This window comes from Oreochromis niloticus, linkage group LG2 (genome assembly GCF_001858045.2).
Source record: "Oreochromis niloticus isolate F11D_XX linkage group LG2, O_niloticus_UMD_NMBU, whole genome shotgun sequence".
Taxonomy (NCBI): domain Eukaryota; kingdom Metazoa; phylum Chordata; class Actinopteri; order Cichliformes; family Cichlidae; genus Oreochromis; species Oreochromis niloticus.
In genome coordinates this window covers 13695534-13711018 of record NC_031966.2, presented here as the reverse complement: position 1 = coordinate 13711018, position 15485 = coordinate 13695534, and the positions used below count along the sequence as shown (strand labels likewise).

General features: G+C 38.3%; 1 long non-coding RNA gene across 2 annotated transcripts; it reads right to left on the bottom strand.

Moving 5' to 3' along the window:
- Window positions 1-12190: 12190 nt before the first annotated feature.
- Window positions 12191-14775, bottom strand: LOC106098098 (uncharacterized). Of its 2 annotated transcripts, none has more exons than XR_002063107.2 (3): window positions 14741-14775; window positions 14013-14311; window positions 12191-13232 (listed from the first exon to the last, which is right to left on the bottom strand). It is a non-coding gene; the product is annotated as an uncharacterized LOC106098098 (long non-coding RNA). The 2 variants fall into 2 exon arrangements; XR_001224198.3 differs by lacking the exon at window positions 14741-14775 and adding an exon at window positions 14542-14574.
- Window positions 14776-15485: the final 710 nt, after the last annotated feature.

Here is a 15485-nt window from a genome sequence, read left to right as displayed (position 1 = left end):
AGGTTTTATTTAATTAAGTATTCAAGTTAAACCTGTTTTTTATTGTGTTGCCATACAGTGTATTTGGCCAATTTGCATCTGTTTTACAATACAAGCTATCTTGTAAATCAAATATTATAGCCCACATAAAAAAGCATACATGTAGGATTACTTCACAGTATTATATATAACAGCTATAAATTTAATTGGCTCACTCTTCATAAGTCCAACATGCTCCACAATTTTCCAAGCTGCTAAAATAACTCACAAGAATACTTTTGTTTAACACAGATCGTTTGATAAATAAAAGAAAACATGTCGTAAGCCAGTTGCTGTTCTGTTAAGCTCACACAATGAAAGGGATATTTGAGGTGAAATTGAACTCCTTGGACCATTACACACTGAAGTAGAACATAGGACGCAATCCACGGGCTTGCCAGGAATACGCTCTCACTGTAGGCATTATGCTGGAATTAGGCTTCTGTCTGCAAATGACTAAATGGGAAAATCTAATTAAATACAGGATTTGTAAAAGTATCTGTGCTGCGGATTACAAAGGCTCAGCTTCACTAAATCCACAGAGTGATATTTCTCCAAATGGCAGTTACATAAACCAATGGACAAGCCAGATCTTTCTCAGAAGGCCACCTCTGCATTTTGTTAACAGTAAGAAAAAGGAGGGTGAAGCTGTTTCTTGTGTTACTGCATCTGTACCCTTTATGTCAGAAAGATACATTGACTCACTCAAGGTTCAACCATGAGACAGTGTGAAAGGAAAACGACACTACAGGTCACTGGATCTGCTACTTACACAGGAGATGAAAAACTTTGAGAGGGGCTATTAAGAAGAAGGGCACTCTAAGGAGAGCCGATGCCCCTGTGATGAATAGATGTTCGCTTTTTTTTGATGCGCTAAAAAATAACTTTCTCTGTTAGTTTATGAGGCATATCGTAGGCAAATTGACTGAGCTTACTGAATGATATGACAGTTTAACCTCAAACTATAACCTTGCAGCCATACTACCATGAATCATAGCAATTTGCTAGAATTTTAATTCAGCAAATGTGATGAGAGGAAATTATTAATTGTTTCACACATCATTTTCACATTGCTACTGTTCGTAAATGATGGTGCTCAGCATGTTAAAGTTATCATGTAAGATACGGTAGTATCTTTATGTTATGTAATCTACTAATTATAGACAAAATCTACAGCATTTGAAACTAACTGGTTTCAAGTTCAGAAAATGCAACATAAAGTAACGTCTAATAAATATTTCCTCAATATGCAACAACCATGTTACAAATCAAATCTTTGGCCCAGAAAATCCAAGTGGATTTCTGCAATGAAGAAGTTAGTCCCATGTAAAAATAGCTCATATCAGATAGGATTCAAGGAGTCAATCTGGGGCCTGATAAACGTCTATGTGTGTGTTTGTAGGATGAAGATTTTCCACCTTGTGACCCTGACAAGGTGTTCTGCATCCCAGCAAATGAGCTCCGAGCTTCAGAGGCTTTGGCCAACCTATGGCACGAATCCATGTCCAATTAACTGCCTCAGAAATTGTGATGGCTTGCCTAATTTATGCCAAATACTCACTTCTGCACACAAATGCTCACACATTCACTCATTTCCTTTTGCTGAAGAAAGCATAGGGGGTATTTCCATCACACTATAGTCATTAATAATTAATAATCGACTGGAGAAAGGTGTGCTCAGTAAAAACACAAATCTGTTATCACACCAAACAAATACAGAATGTCTGCATAAACTTTAGCTCAGCTTCCATGTGTTGTTTTAAATACACATTTTGATATACCCTTTAAGTAATCTCTAAATAAAAAATGTTGGTTTGAAAGTGGATGTTAAGGCTGTACAGCTTTAAGGCCACAGGAGTGCAAGGCACACCATCATGACATCTGCTCCGCTTAATTTTTATGTTATTTTGCTGTTTTCACTGCCTTAAGGCATTGTAAACCCTATATGGGTTTTTACGTTTCTATCATTTGTTGTTAGGCACATAAACTTTCCATTGTCATTGCCATCTGAGTATCTGAAGTGAATCATTAGCTTTATTGGCTTAAAAGGCTACATAAAACAATAAACTCATGAAATCAACTTATGAAATCGACATTTTTTTTGTCAGTTTATCTACTGTGATAATAGCATTGGTTCAGCCCATGTAATAGTTCAACTTGATAAAAGTTGTATTTATTTATTTATCTAACTAAGGCCAGCTGCAATATTTTAGAGAGATATCCATCAGTTCTCTAAGTGCAAGCAATATGGATTCTGGAGCCAATACCAGTGTTGAGCACAGCCAACCTAATATCAGACAGCAGCCAGGTCAAGCCCAGCTGAGTTAAATGTACGTGTTTTTGGTTTTTAGAAGTTCACAGTCTCAACACAGTGCATAGGGCTTCTGTGAGCCCTGAAATAAACATTTATGTCAGTTAGTTATAGCCCATATTGCTTAAAGCAATTCTAACTTTCTTAAATAACAGTCAAGTGGATTTGTATGATCTTTAGCCTGAGCCATATTGCTGAAATAGTTCTGCTTTTTTCCATCTTTTACATGCAATTTTTCAGCTTTTCACATTTTTGCTAATCATTTTCTTGACGATGTACTCAACAAGCAATGCAGATGTGAAGCTCACAACTGTAAGCCTATTTACCCAAGGTTTGCAGGTATTTAACTGCAAAACTGCATCAATATGCTGTTCTACTTGGTCTTGTTTTGTAGCAAAGTCATCTGTAGACTGTTGTTTGCAGCTAATAAACCATAGATTGGAAATTTGATTAATCTATTGGCATCCTGTTTATCAGAAAGAATATTCAATCAGTATAATTAATTTCACTCTCATTCTGTCAAAACTAAATCAATTTAATCAATTAAATCCTTAATTATGGGAGAGCCTCATATCTAAAGGTTAACCAGCATCATCATTCCCATCTCTGATCAGGCCTTCTGATTTTGTTTAGTAAGTTAACATAAAAAAAGCCTGGTTTTGTCGATCTGGCTTTAGTATGTACCTCTCTGAGCAGGTCCACAACAAACATGCAGGATGTTATAAATCTATGACATCAGCTGGGCCTGATTTGTAAGGTCTCTAGCAGTTTTTTTGTTGTAGATTTAAAAAAAAAAACAGTAAAAATGATTTGTGGCTTTCAAACTGAGTAGGAAAAGGGTTTACCCAGATAATCTTTCAAGTCAGAAGCATTGTCTGTGTGTGTTTTAGAGCAACAATGCATAAATACCCAATTGTGTGGTGTATTTTTCAAGGATATTTTTAATGGTTGTAATGATGACAAAAAATACAAAAAGAAAATTACAAACCAATTAATCAATAATAATTAAAATGAGCCCATCATATAAACATGTGGTGCCCATTAACATTTTCCATGAAATGCAGCATTCTGTGACATTGTGTCAGTGACAATTTCAGTGCTGCATTCATGTAATGATACACTAATAGCTTGAGCGTTGTTACAAAATCAATCCCTCTGTCTCCTACTTTCCATTCATTTGATTGGATGGAGATAAACGGATTGTATGCCACATATTGTATGGTTGGAAAGAGAGCTCTCACCCAGATAGAACGACCTTCCAAGCCATGTGGGAACTTTAAACTTGAAAATGGTATCCCTGTATCTCTTCCCCTTCTATCTCAGTCTTTTATGTGCTGTATCTCACATTAAGGTATCTGTCCTTTCACAATTTGGTAGGATAAGGAAACATGCTAAGCTCTGGGGTACAATACAGACTGTCGGAACATGATGATAGTATTCAAACAACACTTCAGTACTTCTTTGAAGGGGAATGGGAGCTCAGCATTATCACTGGGGGATTTTATAAAGGGTAAGGCCATTTACAAGAGACTTTAGATATCTTTAGTAACAATCAAAATAACACTAGTGACTATCAGTAACGTTTCCAAGCATGCAACTGTATTTCAAAAACCTGTGTATTCTTTTAACCTTTATTAATCAGGAAGGAACAATATCAGCATTTAGAATTCCTGTCTGCCTGATGTTGGGAGAAGCTGAAGCTTGGTTCAAATAAATAAATAAATAAATAAAATACAGTAAGAAGCAAACTAGAAACAGAAGAGTCCAGCATGGGTCCAAACCCTCAGAACCCTCCTGCTGTAAAGCAACAGTGGTAACCATGGAGCCACCATACTGGTAGAGCTAATTTAAAAGTCATTCCAATCTGTTTTTATTTATATATTGTCCTAATATCTTGAGAAGGGGTTGTCTTTTTTCTTTAGAAATTTCATATTTGCTCTCTCTTCTGTATGCTCTTTGTGTAAGTAATTCATTTAGCCCTGTGGTGTGCAGATTCAAGCTGATGTTAATGTTTCACACTCTTCTAGAACAAAGAAGGACAACACGCATGTGCCATGCTGGGAAAAATGGTAATTTGACTTTACCGGCAGAAAGCTGAAAGAGTTTATCCTATAATCTGCATTAACCAGGCTAAAATTAGTGGTTACCCAGCATAGAGCACTTTTTGTGGGAAAACCCAAGATCCTTGGCATTAAGTCAGGCCATGTAGTGGTTTCTATTTTGTGGAAAAAGTATAGATTTTTAGCTTCACCTCACTGCCTTTTCATCTTTAGGAGCCATGAATTCTTCATGAAAATTAGACTGAACTGGAATTTATTTTGTTACTGGTCTTTAAATTTGTCTACTATTTTTAACAGGATTTTTCTAGGGTATACCAAATATTGGCCAAAATTTAAATATTCATAGCTTTGTTTACCATGGAAAAATCTTTTTTTTTTTTTTTAATGCCTGTATTATTCAAGTATAAAATGTATAAAACCATGCAGACAGAGCCCAGGTGCTTTAATTTTCCATATAAACATGGGGGAAGCTGTGATATTTGTGACATGGGGTGAATGGTCACAGAATTTGGCTTCTACATTTGATTTTTTGTGGATATGGATTGTAAAATGTGGACTGTGGATTTTTCTTTCTTCACAATCCCTCCCAGGATGCTTATACTCCTAATTTAAATAGATGAGACACCTGATGAAGAAGGAGTCATGCTATATGCCCCATGGGCCAACTTTATCCAAATATTGGATTCCAAAGTATTATAAGGGGACTAAAATTGATAAGGTACCTACACTGGGCAGAAAGTGTTGAGAAATCTTAAATAAAGGTTCCCAAGTCTTGATTCTGCTAGTTATAGAATACGCACATAAGAGCATTCGAAAACCCCCTTTGATATTGCAAGATTGCAATAGGATTTAAAATTGAATTTTAGCTCACTTCAGTTGATTCAACTGAATGAATGACGCACCTCCTTAACGGACTCTGATAAGAAAGAAAATTCTGAGATTAAGCTCGAGTTGTGTTGATGAGATACACTGGATGACAAGAATGATCAAATACACCCCTGGCTATCCAGGTATATATGGCACAGGGAGGACATATAGGGAATGCAAGAAGATTGCTGCCCAGTCAGCACCTGAAGAGCTACAAAAAAAAGATCAACAAGACAAAGTGACAGGGGGCACAAATATGCAAAGAATACCTCAAGAAATCAGTTTCTTCAAGAGACAGCTCAATTATTAGGAAATGCCATTTTATCTAAAGGTCTGTCTTTTTTATGATGAAGTGACAATATAAGACTGAATTGTTTAAATCTTTCTTAAGCATTCTTTCCATGTAAGGACTCTGTTCATACCCCTCCCTCTGTACACTCTGCTTACTGGAGTGAGGAAAAACCAATTAGTGGGTACAAATAAGTAAGAAATTCAAGCCTAAGCCTATTTATTCCCCCAGAAACTATTGCCTGTGTACAACATTTTTGTCATTTAGTTGAAAAAGAGGTTAGGTCTCTCCTATTTTTTCACTTCTGCAGCGAACAGATGTTATTCTAATCTACCCCCGAAGGAAAGACAGGCCCTAAAAGATCTAGCAAATGATGTATCAATTGTTATAGGTAAAGCTGATAATGGTGGCGCAGCAGGATTTCGGAATAAAGCATCATGCTTTAATGAGGTAATAAATCAATTGAGTAATACAAATTTTCTGTATTGGAAAGTAAATAAGTATTTGATAAGGTAAGATGAACATAGATATTTGTTACAAGAGCATCCCAGACATCTATTTTTTTTTTTTTTTTTTTTGCTGGTTTGTGGGCTGCTTTTTTGGGGTTTTTTTTAAATACATTCTTTATATATTGCCCAAGATTCAAAATGCCACAAAACCACAGAGCAGGTTCAGCAGATGCTGAGGTACATAGTGTACAGAGATCACCAACTTTCTGCAAAGTCAATTGCTACAGACCTCCAAACTTGTCTGACTGCATTGTGCCAAGTATAAAGTTTCGTGACAGGGAATATTGTTGTGGGGTTGTTTTTCAGGAGTTGGGCTAGTTCCAATGAAAGGAGCTCTTAATGCTAAAGCATAAAAAGACATTTTGGATAATTTCATGCTTCCAATTTTGTGGGAACAGTTTGGGAATGGCCCCTTCCGGTTCCAACATGACTAACCACCAGTGCACAAAGCAAGGTGCATAAAGACCTGGGTGAGCGAATTTGGTGTGGATGAACTTGACTGGCCTGCACAGAGTCCTGAAGTCAACCTGACAGAAAATGTTTGCGATGAATTAGAGTGCAGACTGTGAGCCATGCCTTCTCGTCCAACATCATTGTCTGACCTGAGAAATGTGTGTCTGGAAGAATGGTCAAAAATTCCCATAAATACACCCCTAAACCTTGTGGAAAGCCTTTCCAGTAGAGCTGAAGGTGTAGCTGCAAAGGTTGGGCCAGCATCACGTTGAATCCTACGGATTAAAGTTGGTGAAGGTGTGTAAAGGTGGATGAGCAAGTATTTTTAGCAATATAATGTATGTAAAGGGAATTTGAATGTCCAATTCTTTCACTTACAATTGCAACAAATCATAAGTATGTTTCTTTTGGGGTTTGAGAAATAATAAATTTGTATCTAAAAACAGAAAAATACAGATATAATTTCGCAGGACTCCATCACCTTAACAGTCAGTGGTTTTGACCTTCACTACTACTCATTTACAAGTCATTTGCAAAATGTTTTGAGAAAACACACACATCTTATCTTGAGATCACACTGTTGGTAAAGAGTTTGATAATCCTCATGTATTCACTACTGGAAGTTTTCTCTGTTTGAACTATTAGAACTGTAATGCAACTGTACAATTAAAGGGGGCTATGAATCAAAAACAAATTTTGTTACAGTCAGAAAGAATCATTTTTAAAAAGCCGGCCATTTATTTACACCAATGTAAAGTCCTTAATAAAAAGGGTGACTGAACAAAAATCCAAAAAAGGAGCAAAGAAAACCAAAAACACTTAGCAGTAAGTCAGGAATGCTACAGGGACTCACTGGCAGACAAGCAAGCAGGTAAGAAGAAATAAACAACAGATGAATACAATCAGTGAATGAAGGAAGGAAGGAAATAAAAATGAAATGGGACATGACAGAAAACAGACTTTTTATACTAAAACAGGAGTAACCAAAGGAGACTAATCCAAATCTAAAAACAAACACTTGACACACAGGATGAGGAAGCACATGACGACTTCAACAAAACAAGACAGAGGAAAGACGGTGGCAACAATTTACAAATACTCAACATAGAAAAATACAAAAAATTGCCCTTTACATACACTATATTGCTAAAACTAACAGAAGTACAAGTAAGTAAGTAACAAGTAAGATTTCATCTTATCCAGCTAAGGTTAGGGTTTACCCTGGACTGTCTGTAGTCTGAAGGTGGTTCACTTGTTAACAGGTAAATTTACCACAAAAACGTTTGCTGTTAACCTAACCTGTGAACAGATATTAGGAAGATCTTAAGTTTTTTGTTTTATTTTGTTCTTAGACACAACGTAATCTCTTGATTTGTTGGCTAGAAACAGTTATTTTATAACAATTTTATTGTTAGAAAAATATTAATTAAAGATCCTAAAACAAAGCACCCTTTGTGCTTGTTTACCGTCTAAGAAATGTATTTGAAGAAATACTCTATTATAATTCATCAGATGTGCTCGTGCTCTGCTTATCCAATCTCATGTTGCTGTGGCAGCAGGCTAAGCAGCTGGGACATACAGTATATGGACTTGGAGATTGAAAGCTTCACCTTTCAGCTCAACTCTTGCTTCACCACAATAGTCCAATACGACCCCCGTCCAACTCACGCTCTCATCACTTGTGAATAAAATCCCAAGACATTTGAACTTCCTTACTGGAGGCAGCCTCTCTCCCCCAACCCAGAAGGAGAAATCAGCTGCTCTACTTCAGACCTGGAAGCGCTGACCCTTGGAGGTGTAGACTCCCAGCATTTTCACAAACCACTCTACTGCATGCTGAAGGTCACAGTATAATGAAGCCAACAGAGCCACATCATCTGCAAAATGCAGGGATGCTTTTCTGAGGTTTCCAAAGTGGGCACCCTCCTCACCCTGGCTATGCATTTAGAGCCTGCCTATGAAAATCCACAAGTGGTGCCCCAAGATGACGAGTTTAAGTATCTTGTAGCATGTTCATGAGTGAGGAGAGAGTGGAGTGGAGTGAAGAGACTGAAAGACAGATTTTTGCGATCTAGGCAGCGATGCAGACATAATATCAGTCTGCTGTGGTGAAGAGAGAGCTGAGGATGAAAGTAAAGCTCTCAGTTTACCAACTGATCTATGTTCCTTCCCTCCCCTACGGTCACGAGCTCTGGGTATTGACTGAAAGAATAAGATCACAGATGTAAGTGACGGAAATGAGTTTCCTCCAAAGGGTGCCTGTGCACACCCTTAAAGATAGGGGTGAGGAGCTCAGAGTAGAACAGCTACTCCTGCACATATAAAGGGGGTGAGTTGAGGTGGTATGGGGATCTGACCAGCGTGCCTCATAGGTGAAGTGTTTCTAGCATGTAATGTGAGCCCCTATGACAAACCCAGGACATGGTGGCAAGATTACATCTCTGGGCTGACTGCTCTTGTGTTTATTTCAGTTATTTTATATTATACCGATTGATTTCATCATATAAATTCAATACTACCCACACTAATACTACTAAATTATTATTATGATTATCCTTTTATGATTCCTTCTTACAGTAAATGATTAAGTGACCCCAATCAATTGTCCAAGTATGTAAAATATGTTGGTAGGATGAGGTTTAATGTAGTAGCTCTTCTCCATTCTTACTGACCAAAACATTTGAAGCTCTCACAAATTCATACAGTGATTTTAATACTAAACTGCTGCAGTCCTTTCCCTCCCACACACACTCACACTGCTTTGTCTGCAGCAGCTGTGTTCAGTCTGTGTTTAACAACTTGATGTTTTTCCCAATATTATCTTCCTTTGCAAAATCAGCCAGTCTGTTACCAGAATGATTATCCATAGTTGTGATTGTTTAGATGCTGGCAACGCCACTCCTTTCACGTGAATGCCCAGGGGAAATCCTGAGTTAACTTCCCAAGTTGATAACCAGCTTAGTGTGACCACTTATCCTAATTGCCTGTTTTAGGGTAAGGGTATCCAGATGATGGAAAGATACCTGCATATCTGGGCAGAATAATAAGTGCATATATTAAAGTGCCCCTTGTAAATTATTATATGGCAAATATTAATTCAATTAGAACTTCTGAACATGAGAGTTGCATTAGAGTAATGATGAGAGGTCTCCTATAGCAAGGAGTTTTCATTCTGTTGCATATGGAGTTTATTGTCTCTGATTCATAGGTATAGAAGTTGTTAGCACACTGAAGAGGGGTAGTGATAGAAAGTACAAAGTGCAAACTTCTTCATATTTTGGATATCAGTTGCAGTGTATCCCAGAGGATGTTTGCTGTTTTGTTTTTTTAAGACTATAGCAATCAATCATTAGTCAGTAAGATGTCTTTATTTTTTATAGTTTCTTATAGGAAGGAAATAGAAACTCAAGTAACCACTGGTTACAACCAAAGTATACAGAAAAATGATTCTGAACATGGCAACGCAGCAAACCCAGAAGGAGATGAGCTACAGCAATAGAAGACCATATCAGGGCCCTATAATATGAACTGAGTTCAGGATATCCAGGGTCTTTCCTTTACCTGGATTCACTTACCCGATCGCAGGTGTTTAGGAAAAAGGGCACACAAAGTTGGTTATGAACTCACTAAGTTAACAGTGCCATACATGACTGATATGTCACTGGCACCATGTGACCAGCCTAAAAAGGGTAAAATGGCCTGTATTTATATAGCGCTTTACTAGTCCCTAAGGACCCCAAAGCGCTTTACATATCCAGACATCCACCCATTCACACACACATTCACACACTGGTGATGGCAAGCTACATTGTAGCCACAGCCACCCTGGGGCGCACTGACAGAGGCGAGGCTGCCGGACACTGGCGCCACCAGGCCCTCTGACCACCACCAGTAGGCAACGGGTGAAGTGTCTTGCCCAAGGACACAACGACCGAGACTGTCCAAGCTGGGGCTCGAACCGGCAACCTTCCGATTACAAGGCGAACTCCCAACTCTTGAGCCACGATAAAAGGTAAAAAGTCTATAAAGAACATAAAACACATATCAGTAAATAGCAACACTGATGTTAAAAGGAAAAGAGATGAATACCGTAACATTGCTAAAATATGCTGCAGCGGTAAAGTAAACATTTTAGTTCCAGTAATTATTTTATCTTTGTGCTCTGTTCCATCGCACTGCTTAAGTTGTTCTGAAGTGGGGAAACCTGATTTTTTCAGTTTTTGGTTGTTTTTGTTTTGTTTTTTACCACAACCTGGTATCAACATACAGACTATACAAATATATAATGATACGGTATACATTTGGTATCACATAGTATCAAATGTATGTCATATCACAACCAGCGATGTTTGAATCACACTGGTTTAAGGATGAAAGAACTACCAGTAATCTAACAGAGCTACCAGGGAGTTACTTGTTGCAACTGTGATGAGCTGAAAAACATCTGTGATTGCATGCCACAGAAGATGGAGGCAGATGAACTACACCGGCAGCAGACCACATCGAGTTTCATTCCTGTCAGACAAGAAAAAAAACAAATACAAATCCGAGGTTGCAGTGGGCACAGGCTCAATAAAAGAGTACAGTTGTAAACTGAAAAAATAAATAAAAACCTGACCATAATGAACATCAACATATTATGTAGACCCAACTTGCCTTGTCTCAACATTCAAGGCTGCTGGTAGTGGAATAATGTGAGGAAGATTTTTTTTTAACATTCTGCACCGTGTAATAATACAGAAGTCATTTCGACACTGATTTCATGATGAAGACAGTAAGTTCACTGAACATCAGTGGCATCCCCAGTCACCAGAGCATCACAGCACCTTCGGGATGTGATAGTACTCACATTTTTTTAGCTTGAATGTGCAGCTGACAATAAATTTGCAGATAGTATGTGACACATTCATGTTAACATGGATCAGAATCTCAAAGGAATGTTTTCAACATCTTGTTGAATGCGGTGAATGTGGTGGCGACTTAAAAAATTAACGAAGAGGATTCTGACAGCATAAGAAGATGAAAGTGACAGAGTAGACTGAACTGAAAAAAAAAACCCCAAACAGGAAAACACAAAATAGAAATCATAACAAAAACATAATTTCTGCTCAACTTCTGCCAAACTGTCATATGTCACATGAAGTTGAAGACATGGAACACAGTATTGGGTAAAGTTTCTCTTACAATAAATTAGGTTTGGGCATCATAACCAGAGATTATGACTTTCCCTCTGGGAGGCTGGCGAGCTGTGAGGGAAGTCTGTTTTTCTGTCATGTTTCCTTTCTTAATGTGAAAATAGGCCACTTTTATCAGACACTGTAATGATCAAAAAAGAATAATTTTCATTGTAATGCATGCTGGTTGATGCAATATTAATGAGCCATGATCGAATTTCATACTGCTTTTGACATCTGACAACAAAAACATAAGAAAGTGTAAATGAAACTATAGCTGCATAAATAAACTTTAGATAGATATTTAAAGAGTCTGTCTATATGCATGATTGAAAGAAAATTCACAAGTGAATTTTGTGCTTTGGACACACAAAGTTAGTTGGGCTACAAAGACAGCTGAGTGGGAAAAGAGCCAAGGTCACGCACGGATCAGAGGAGCAGTGGACAGACACATATAGTCAGTGGCAAGTCAGAACTCATCGGATGCAGTGAAGACCGGTGCACAGAGCAAAGCTTTATTGAGCAGTCACATGGAGAATGGAGATGTAGGGTAGTGTTAGATCACACAGTGCACTTATAGTGCTTCAGTAAGTGAATCTGTCAACATATCATCAATTACTGATTCTGAGGTTTGAGATCATTCCATCCCACTTTAAATGTCTTTACCCGAAGCAAGTTGCTCTTTCACAAACATGAGAGGCAGAGAAATTTAAGAGTGGTAAAGAACATATCTATTTTCCTCATGTAGTTAATGTCATTATCATTTTCATGCTGTAATAGTGAACATTTTAAAGGGCTATTTGTGTGACAGACTATAACCCTCTCGGAGAAGTCTAACAAAACACTGACAAAACATGAATATAAATTAAAAAGGCCTTCTCCAGATTGTTTTTGCAGAGGCATCTTTCAATTGGCATTCCTTGGATCACTGCTAATGTGATGTGACCACAAAATTGTTCATTTGTTTGTTTTTTGTTTTTGCAGCGATGACACAGCACGAACCTCCAGGGGCTTTACTTCTATCAACAGAAACCTGCATCACCGCCCGTCATAACATGTTTAGAAAGTAATTAGTCAAGTAGCCTCTGATCTCTAACTGTCAGGCAGTAGCAAGAGTTTAATTTTCTAATCTGACAGTCATGCCATCGGATTTGCAGGAAAATAATCTAGTGTTTATTGAATGCATTGAAAAAAAAACCGTGCTTAAATGAAGGTTTAAACACCACAAGTTCTCAAAGGACCAAGCAACTCTTTAAGAGCTCTTGGTCAAGATACTTGCTGACCAAGAGTTCTCATCTAATTGTTAAAATAAAGGAAACAAGGATAATAATGATGACTGTGCAGAGACAGACTGAGCATCTAAATACAATTCACATTAATGAACAAATGGATACAACATAAGCCAGATGAATGGGTTTGGATATGGAGGTAGGAATGGATGGAAAACAGAACAGACAGATGGAAGTAAATTATTATTCTCTGACCCGCAGATGGTCTTCGCTGTGGTGTGATGACAGCCAAACCACAGACAGATCTGCTGAGCGTGACTTCCTGTGAACAAAGCATTTATTGTAGACGTAGCAGTTTCAATCTGGGTAATTTACTCAGCCTACTCAATCATATTTTAAATTCTGTCATGAATTGAAAACACGCCTTTCCTCTGCCTGAAAGATCTATGAAAGGATGTTAGGGTTATCCACTGAGTATTTACTGTTACATTTCAAATGTCTGTTGATAAGTTAGAACAACAGCACTGTGTCAAGCCACTTGTCATCTCTTTATATTTTTCTTCTAGGGAGCCAGAGTTTGTTATTTAAAGTGGTCTTGAGCAATAGCTCTCCAGGCTCTCTAGTGGTCTTTGGCTGCTTTTTAACTCACTTTGAGTCGAGTCTTTGTACTGGACTATTTTACAAGGAATATTTTGTTATGTTAACTGACCTATAACTCATTTGAGTATAAAAAAGTCACCTAACTCAAGGGATGAGCCAGTGTTGTCTCTACACACTACAGACAACTTAGCAAAAGCCACTCTGGTACTAGCACCTTGTTGCAGAAATATGTTTGTATTGGACCTGACACAAGCTTTCCTTAAAGAAGGTGTTAAAAGGCTGATAGGCCAGCATGAAAGTGGACCCAAAATCAGACCCAATACACGGCCGATTCAAACTCAAACTGATTTTATTAAACACAGGGATAATCAATAGCAGAACGTAGCGTGGAGGAAACTTCACAGAGGCTCAATGCAGTGCAACGGAAAGAGAGCGGTATTATCTAAAGTGCAGGAAATTTCAGGTGAGTTTTTTAACTAGGTGAGTAAAGAAGGTTGCTTACTTGGCAGGCTGGCAAGTAGAGGCTATTGAGGGAGGGGTGACTCTCCAGGGGCAGTGGCGAAGTGAGCAGCAGGTGAAGGAAGACGTCAGACATTATTTCCTGAAGCGTTGGATGGTTGTGGTGAGCAGGAGGGCAGGCAGGTGAATTTCCATATTTTCGACAGGAGGTCGAGTGAACGGTGCGATGGCAGCTGGGAGGAAGATTCAGGCAGGCAGTGAGTTGGGGGGCAAGGGACCGGTGACAGAAGAACTCCAGGTAAGAATGGAGGTAAGTGTATAATGATCCAGAGGTGCAAGAAGCTAAAGACACAAGCACGAAACATTAAACAAGGAAACACTTGGAGCAAACAAAACATGGAGATCGATTTACAGGTACTGTTTAGCTGACAATCTGGTAAAGATGGGGGTCTGAATTAGAGATGGACCGATCCGATATTACGTATCGGTATCAGTCCGATACCGAATTACTGGATCGGATATCGGTGAGAAATAAAAAATGTAATCCGATCCATTAAATTTCAAAAAAGCACCTCACAAAACTTGCGACACGGCGTAACTCGGCTCATAACCGTAGCAGGTCGGAGCAGTGTGCTCATGTGATAAAGCAGCTGTGTGTGTATTTGTAGCCGGCATTTCATCTCCGAGGACATTATCCCAGAGAGAAGTAAAGCAAGTGTGTAAGTTCATCTCTAAATGTTTGTAAAGCATTTCCATGTTAAGCTTAACAACCGATATATGGAGCGACTGCCTCTCTCTCCCTCTCCTGCTGCTACTTCAATTGTGAAACTGCTTAATGATCAGCTGATCGGCTTTTCTGTCGCGAGTCCTCTCTCTTCTTTGTTTTTGGCCCACTTTGCACCAGAAAGAGGAAACCAGCGGCTGAACAACAGCAGCACGTTTAAGCTTGATAAGCTGCTGTTAGAATTTTTATTTAATATTACTTTCTAGACCAGGATCTTTTTCTACGTAGCTGACGGCTGATAACTGTGCAGGGGCGGATCTAGCAAAGTTTAGCCAGGGGGGCCGATAGGGCATTAACAGGGAAAAGGGGGCACAAGGACACACTTTTCTTTCTTATTCTCATTTAAAATGTCTAGCTTTTAATAAATAATTATGTGAATCTTACACCCAAAGTTTTAATCTGATGTAAAATGTATAGAAGTCCATTACTGTATATAGTAACTGTTAAGTCTAATATACCCTAGTAAGCTATAGTACTTTTTCCTTTGGGAAGGTACCATCTGTGAATTCTGCAATTCTGTTGAAGAAAGATGTTGAATCTATTTAATTATTCTTGAAAAATAATTTATTTCTGTGCTTTTTTTTCCACACTGCATCAAATTGAAGTGGATTACATCGATTAAGCATCATGAGGTGGAGGGTGGGGGGTGGTTCCCTATTTTCTTTTGCTGGGAGTTTGCAACCCTATTAGTTAGGTTGCTTAATATTTCTGCTAAGTACTCTTTAAAATACC